Consider the following 8,820-nt stretch of genomic DNA (forward strand, 5'->3'; position numbering starts at 1 on the left):
GCTGTTTGGGAACGGAGAGACTAATATCTTGTCTATTTAAAGTATCTTCACTGAGTAAACCAAAGATCTCTCCTTATGTGTTCTACTTAGTCATTATTTATTGCAAAGGTGAATAAGTTATGATTCTCATTTTTATAAATCTTGATGTACTGACAACCAATAAAATAATTTATTCCAAACATATGAACGGAGTTCTTTTTATTTATCACACATTGTTATTGAATTTTTTATTGCATTTATTCATTTATGTGTGGAGGGAAGGGTGGTGGGACACACACATGCCATGGCTTCGGTGAGGTGGTTAGGAGACAATTTTGGGGAGTAGGATTGAACTCAGGTTACTAGGCTTTGTGGCAAGACCTGCTTAGTCATCATGCTGGCACCCATAAGGTTAATGACACCGGGAATACAGCAGTTAGCAAAATTTAAAAATTCCCACACTCTCATTATTCATTATCAAAAGTGCTAGAGAAAAACTGAAGGAAGTGATGGAAACCTAGGGAAAGTAGGGTGCAGTAGTGTGAGGCTGTTTAATAGTTTACAAGGTAATCAAGGAGGCCCCCAGTGAAAATGGCACTTTCTGGAAGAGGTCTGAAGGGGGCAATGGAGTGAGTCATGGGGATTAATGAAAGAAGAACATTCTAGATCAAGAGGAGAGCCTTGCAAGGCCTTGCAACAGAAACACACTTGCCAAATTTCAGAGCATCAAGGAAGCTAATTTTCATGGGATGGAGAGGAAGACGGTTTGGATACCTTATAAAGAAAAGGGATTTATTAGTTTAGCAATTGAGCAGCCTCATCAATTTGGTCTCTGGGGAGAGTCTTCCTGGCTGCATCAGATCGTGATGGATAGCATCATGGTGGGACCACAGAGGGAGAAAACAGATGGTGAGACAGGAAGCCAGAGCGAGGGACATGGGCCAATCTTGTTCTTTTATAACAAGCCTTTTCTAGGCTTAACAGAGGCCTCATAAATGACATCAATTTCTCCTGATGAGAGGAAGCCAGTGCTCCACCTCTCACAGCATCCACTGCCCTTTATATCACCACACTGGGGACCGATTTTGCAACACGTGAACAAATGAGTGACACACTCAAACCATGACAAGACCACAAAGGAGTAAACACAGAAGAAACCACCAGAGATGTTTTGCTAGGCTGGATAACCATCAGCCCCCAGGGAGCCTTCTGTCTCTGCTTCTCCAGTGCTGGGATTATAGGTGCATACCACAACATCTGACCTCCATCCTTCCTTTCCCAGGATTACATAAACCAGGTGTAGTGCTGCACACCTGCCACTTGGGAAGTGAAGGGAGAAGGTGCAGATCAGGGTCATTCTCTGCTACATGCCTAGTTTCAGGCCAGCCTGGACTACAAGAGACTGTAAAAAAAAAGTGCTGAAAGAGTTTAATGAGTATTGTGAATTCCACGTACTTATTACCATTTCAACAACTATCAATTAATGGTCAGTTTTAATATCCACTCCTCATCCTTTATGCTTTCTGAAATGGTAGATGCTACATCTTAAAAAATTTAGTAGTAAGAGCATATGGTAATCTAGTGGTGATGACAGAAGTTATGAAATAATCCCATACTAGTTCAGAATTATATATAACTGACAGGCCATTTTCAGAGGCAGGAAAATTTCCAGAACCATCTTACCCTGTCTTGGCAAGATTTGGCAGTTCTTTTCTTGTATCCTGCTTGTCCAGTCTGGACATCAGGCACTTTGTCAGTGGTTGAGGCATGGGTAGTTCCTTGCCCAACGGCCAGTCGTGCCAAGAAGAAATAAAACTCCAAGTGGAGTGTGTCTTTGGTGCTCAACACTCTCTTGGGAATAGATTGGTGATGCCAGGAGCAGACATATCTCACATCAACAGAATCCTGAGTTATTTAAATGCCATGTTCTACAGACCTTTGAAGTGGTTAAAGGTTACCTACCTATGCAGAATGCAATCTCTATGTATCTAAAAAACATAATTAGTCTGATTAAAAGTATAACAAACATGAATATTGACCTATAATACTTAATACCTATATAACTTAAAGATTAAGGCTTCATATCATAATATTAATAATCTTTAAACAACTGTGCAGTAATGGAGAACAATGACCTCACAATGTATAAATATCTTGATCAGAGGTAGAAATATATAATGCAATATGATAAATATATCCTAAAATTGTATCAGTATACAAAATGTCTTAAACAGAGATAGAAACATGCATGCAAAAAATCTGACAAAATAACTTTGCTTAGGTGTACAAATATTGTAAACAGAAATAGGAGCATATTCAATACAATAACAAATATAATTTGAACTTGTATCAATATACAAAAATCTATACCAATGTAAATTGTCCATAAATAATAGTTTACATGTATTCATTCTATTATTATTAATGTAAGTTTACCCTAATCTACCTCTTATCCCATTCAGTTTTCCTCTTTTTTTTTTATTTCTCTGGGCCTATATAATTTCTACCTCAACCCCCAATCCTATACGAGTAATAATCAACCCCTAAATGGTGTCCCTAACTGTGAGGACAAACTTTGTTGGGAGAGGGGACATCGTCTTCTAGAATTGCTTCCAGTTGTCATGGGGGTGATGTTTTTTCTATGGGAGCCTGTGAAAGTAAAATAATGGTTAAGTTTCAAGATTGATGTTTTGTATAATTGCAAATGGTCTTTGAGTAGTCGATAGGGTTTTTCTGAAGTTCTTATTTGAAGTTCTGACCAGAATGTTGTTAAAAGGTGCACCATTTCTACAGCTGACACCCAAAATCAGTCTCATGGTAGCGCTATCAGCATCATGACATCATATCAACCAGGTGGAGTTGTTGTTGTGGGATCCCATCTACTTCCTGGAAGTTTCAAAGATTACTGCAGGAAAATCTACTCTTCATTATTGAAAACAATTAATTATTCATATAAACATATATTTAACATTATTCATATAGACATATATTCAAAAAAAGATATGATATAGACAAAATGGACATGGAGAAAAGTAGAATATTTCCTTAAAATCTATCTTCTTTCTGTCCCATACCAGATGGCTACTGACATGAGACAGAAATTCAGAATTTTTCTTTTAACAACATGCTTGGATTTAGAGAAGGATAGCCATTGTCCAACTCCAAAGCCAGCTCTGATTTTTAAGTAGAGATGTATACATGTCCAGATAATCAAATTTTACCATGTAGATGATATAGTGTCATAAGGCAGATTTCTCTTTGCTTGGCGATTCTTTCTGGATAGTTATCTTTTCATCTTTAGGTATCTAGATGTTGAAGGTCTCTCAACTCTTTGAAGATAAATATTTTCCTGCCCCAGCCCTTATGAGGTATTCTTACCACCTGCATGATCATCACCTCTGTGTGAACTGTCATATTTCTTTCTCAAGAGGTTTGCCTTTTTCAAACTGAATCTTTATTCATTTTGATGGTATCCATAGCTTTTCTTCTCCTGTGGAAACAAGAGTGAAACCCCTTCCCCAACATAGCAAATTTCCAGGTTTCTATTGTGAGGTCAACACATCCTTGAAACATACTGGCTGGTTTAATTCAGAAGTTTTTTTTCTATTATGCAATGTCTCTCCACTGCTGTTGTTCCTTTCTCATTAGTGTTAAGAAAATTGTAGGTTAATAAAGCATTATGTAATCTATTTCTGGGAGTATTTTCCATCTTTTCCTGTTTGTTTAGCATATTCTTTATAGTTTGATTTGAACTTTCTATAACTGCCTGATCTGTATAATAAGCAAAAAACTGTTTCATTTTTTTAGACATATGCTCGATCATTGACTGTCTATTCGTGCAGGTATACCCATGATGGCAATAACTTCTAATAAATGTGTGCTTACTGAATTAGTCTTTTCTGAGCTCAAGGCAGTGGCCCATTAAAAAACCTGAATACATGTCAATGGTGTGGTGTACATATTTTAATTTTCAAAATTCTGTAAAGTGGAACACATCCATCTGCCAGATCTCATTTCTTTGAATACCCTTTGGGTTACTCCCTGCAGATAGCGGTGTTTGGTTATAGAAAGAGCAAGTATGGCATCTCCTTATAATCTCCTTAGCTTGTTACCATGTAATAGAAAGCTCTTTCTTTAAACTTTTGTTATTGACCTGATTTTTCTTATGAAACTCTGAGGCCTTCAGCACACTTCTAGTCAATTATTGGTCAATTTCTGCATTATCTTGAGCTATAGGACCTGGCAGACCAGTATGGGGTCAGATGTGTGTTATGTATATGGGACAAAGCCTATTCCTGATTATGTCTTGAACCTGAATGGATAATGAAGTCAATTCTGTATCATCTGGTATAAATTCAATAGTTTAAATATGCAAGACAACTCTTTCTTCATATTGCAAATCAGTAACTATATTGAGAGGTTCTTTAAAATACCTTAGTACTTTGAGAATAGCATATAATTCTGCCTTCTGGACAGAATTATAAGGGCTTTGTTCCACCTTACTTAATTCTTCTGATTTGTAACCTGCGTTTCCTGATTTATTTGTATCAGTATAAAATGTACCTGCTCCAGTTATTGGTATATCATGTACAGTTTGGGGAAGAATCCAAGTAGTTCTCTTTATAAGGTTAATTCTATCACTTTTGGGATAATTGCTATTAATTTCTCCCCCCAAAATTAGCACAAGCTCTTTGCCATGGCTCATTGTCTTCCTATAATTTTTAAATTTCATCCAGTAATCTCTGCTGGGTCTATACCTGCTAGTTGACAAAGTCTCAATTTTCCTTTTATAATTAATTCAGAGACTTTTTCCCCATAAGTTTTTATTTTTTTTACTTGGTTTATGTGGTAAAAAGATCCATTCTAAGATAATATCTTCCCTCTGCATTAAAATTCCTGTAGGGGAAATTCTGGAAGGCAGTATGACTAGAATACAATTAAGATTTGGATTCATTCTATCTATATGTGCCTTCTGTAATTTTTCTTCAACAACTGTCAATTCTTTTTTCGCTTCAGCTGTTAATTCCCTGGGAATATTCAAGTCTTTGTCATCATCTAAGGGTTTGTTTAAATGAACTATTAGATCAGGTGTTATCCCAACAGCCAGTCATAGACTGAAAATATCTCCAAAAAAAAATCTTTGAAAGTCATTAAGAGTCTGCATTCAGTCTCTCCTAATTTGTACCTTTTGTGTTCTAATTTTCTGTAAATCTGTTTTGTAATCTATGTAATTGAGAGGATCTCCTCTCTGTATTTTTTTCAGGAGCAATTTATAGTCCCCATTTAGGCAAAACTTTCTTTACTTCTTAAAACATTCTTTCTAAAGTATCTGCATTTGAGTCAGATAACAAAATGTCATCCATGTAATGCTAAATTACACACTTAGGAAATTGATTACATATCATTTCCAATTGCCGACTTACAAATTACAAAGTATTGACACAGGGTGGGGCTATTGAGCATTCCTTGTGGGAGGATAGTCCACTGGTATCTCCCAGTAAGCTAAGAATTATTATACGTAGAAACTGTGAAAGCATTTTTTTCTGTCCTTTTCTTGTAAAGGTGTAGTGAAGAAACAATCTTTTAAATCAATAACTATAAGAAGTCATCCTTTTGGTGATAGAGAAGGCAGAGGAATTCCAGATTGTAGAGGGCCCATAGGTTGAATAACCTTGCCGACAACTCTTAGGTCTGTCATCATTCTCCATTTTCCAGATTTCTTTTTAACAACAAATCCAGGAGAATTCCAAGGGCTGGTTGATTCTTTAATATGGCAAATATCTAGTTGCTCTTTTACCAGCTGTTCTAAAGCCTACAGTTTTTCTTCTGTTAAAGGCAATTCTTTAACCCATATGGGTTTCTCAGTTAATCATTTAAGGGCAAGGCCATTAGTACCTCTGAAGATTTGCTAGTTGATTTGTGTTTTTGTACAGCCTGAAGACTGGTGACCTTTGTTTATAATATCTTATAATATCCTTCCCAGAAACATGAGTTTTTGGGACTACAGGAATGTTAGCCTGGGTATTCCATTGCTGCAAGAGGTCACAACCCCATAAATTCACTGCAACATTAGCTACATATGACCTCAGCCTTCCTTTCTGTCCTTCTAGCCCTATGCATTCAACCCACCTCATGCTTTATTTCACTTGAGATAGGGTTCCAATTCCTAGGAATTGAATATCTGCCTCCTGAAGAGGTCAATCTGGATGCCAAGATTCTGGAGTAATGATACTCATGTCCACACCCATGCCAATCCCTCAAGTGCAATGTTATTTATACACACTCTTAGCTTTGGTCTTTGATTATTTATGGAAGTCTGCCAAAATATATGTTTCATATTTCCTACTGGAGTTTTTGATTCATCCTCCGTGTCTATAGCATCATCCATAATAGTATGATTCTTTTTATAGTTGGCACTGGATTGTTTAATGTTCTCCATAGTGACTGGGAATGACTGGACCTTGTTTGATATGGGGCCTGTGAGAGGCCCTCCAGAGTTTCCTGATGGTATTAGGTTGCCTTGTCTGTCTTTTGTTGACCTACATTCATTGGTCTAATGTTAGCCTTTGCCACACACACACACACACACACACACACACACACACACACACACACTATATATATATATATATATATATATATATATATATATATATATATATATATATATATACCAGAAGGCTGAGTCCTCCTATTCTTGCCATTCTTAGAGGAGACATTATTCCTAGGAATTCCTTGTCTACAGTCCCTTCTTAGATGTCCTAGTCTACCACAATTAAAACATTTGGCATTTTGGTGTCTCCTCATACCACTGGAAATTGTTTCTCCTACCCAAGCCTTAGTACTATAGTCAAATATTTCAACATTCATTGTATGCAAGATCCATTCATCTATGGGTGCTGATTTGACCTTTAAAGGCCCAAGGATCTTCTTGCATTCTAAGTTGTCATTTTCAAACCCAATAAGTACATGTCTAGCTTCAGGGTCTGTCATTCCTACTTATACAGTTTTAGTTAATCTTTGTAAGAAGTCAGTAAAGGGTTCTCTCTGGCCCTGTTTAACCCTAATATATGGCTTAGTCCTCTTTCCTAATTCCTGAATCCTTTCTCAAACATTTAAAGTTGCTGTGCTACAAAAGAACAAGGTGCATTCATCATAATGAGCCTGTTCCTGAGGATCAAAGTAATGACCCTCAACAAGAATTTGATCTTGGGCAGTCTCAAATCCTTTTGCTTTCCCGTTCTTCTAAAATTTTTGCCTCTTCTCTCCAATAACACTTCCAGAGCAGCTGAGGTTCATCTTCTAAGACCACTGAGATTAACTGAAGCCAATTGTGTGGGGTAGCCCTATTTCTTGAAGCCCACATTTTCACCATTTCCCTGAGAAAAGGTGAATGTAGTCCTGTAGTAGGAGCTGCGGGCTGTGTTCCATCCGGCTCCCAACTGCCTGGCTAGCTTATACCCCGAAATAACAACACACAAACTGTATTCATTTAAACACTGCTTGGCCCATTATATCTAGCCTCTTCTCGGCTAACTCTCACACCTGGACTAGCCCATTTCTAATAATCTGTGTAGCCCATGAGATGGCTTACCAGAAAAGATCTTAACCTACGTCCATCCTGGGTCGGAGCTTCTGCCCCAGAGAGGAGAGCATGGCGTCCGAGCTCACTTCCTCTTCCTCCCAGCATTCTGTTCTGTTTACTCCACCCACCTATTTTCTAACCTATCAGGGCCAAGCAGTTTATTTATTTTTTAACCAATGACCTTCCTCCATCATAGTCCATAAGAAATTATTGCTTGTTTAATTTCTTTTAGATCACTCATAAGTATTGGTTCCCATGTATATTCTTTAACTACCTTAGGGTACTTTGTGCCAGATGCTCTTTCTGAGGAAATTACAGGATATGCAGTTAAAACTCTGTGTAAGTCATCCTGGGGTCTGGCATGTACCAATGAGGCTAAATTCTGTCCTTTTACTTTCTGTCCCTGCTCATCAATTTCAGTAAATTCCTCAATCTTTTCAATTTTTTTTACTACTGCCTTTTGTGAAGTCTGAATCTCCTGTTCAGTGTTCTGTTTTAATGCCCTCATTGATGATTCCAAGGTATAAAACTTGTCCAGTAAAGATAACATCTCATCCTTGGACAAAAATTTTGATGGTGTGCATATTACCTTCCTGGAGAGATACCTTATCCATTAATTTGTCATAACTTTCCAACAGATTCTGATTGTTCAGTTCACCAGCACAAATTCTTTCAGATAATTCTGTCAAATTGGTGCTAGTCCTCTCCGTAGTATTGATCTTCTCAACTAGCTGTTCATTATTAGTCTGTTAAAACTGTATTATTTCTAAAATGCCTCATTCTTGGCCCTGTTAGCAAGCCATTTTTAATGAGATAATATGAAAAACAAAACTAATTTCTAGAATCAAATAAAAGAATATAGAAGGAAAATCACATAAGCCTTGTAGAATACCATCCATAATATAAGCAAAATAATAATTGAACTCCTGGATAGTTATGCTATCAGCAATTTTTGTAGTTTTTCAGATCTTGCCTATCATAAGGCAATTACAATGAATTGGAGTAGGTGTAATGATCATTATTGACCAGCAGGTGTCTCAGTTCCAGGTGTGTGGCCAAGAGCCGCTAGCAGCAGTGAACAGCATGTGCTGCTTACTTAGGTACTGAACATATGCTTTGTTTAACAAATAGAGAGCAGTTATTAAGGCAATCAAACAATTCTGAGAGTTGGGGCCTAGGATAAAGAAAAAAACCAAAGTTTTCCATAGTGCAAGTTGTGGACTATCTGTACTGAGGGAACTGCAGGCAGCAGCATG

This window comes from Microtus pennsylvanicus, chromosome 3 (assembly GCF_037038515.1).
Source record: "Microtus pennsylvanicus isolate mMicPen1 chromosome 3, mMicPen1.hap1, whole genome shotgun sequence".
NCBI classification, from domain to species: domain Eukaryota; kingdom Metazoa; phylum Chordata; class Mammalia; order Rodentia; family Cricetidae; genus Microtus; species Microtus pennsylvanicus.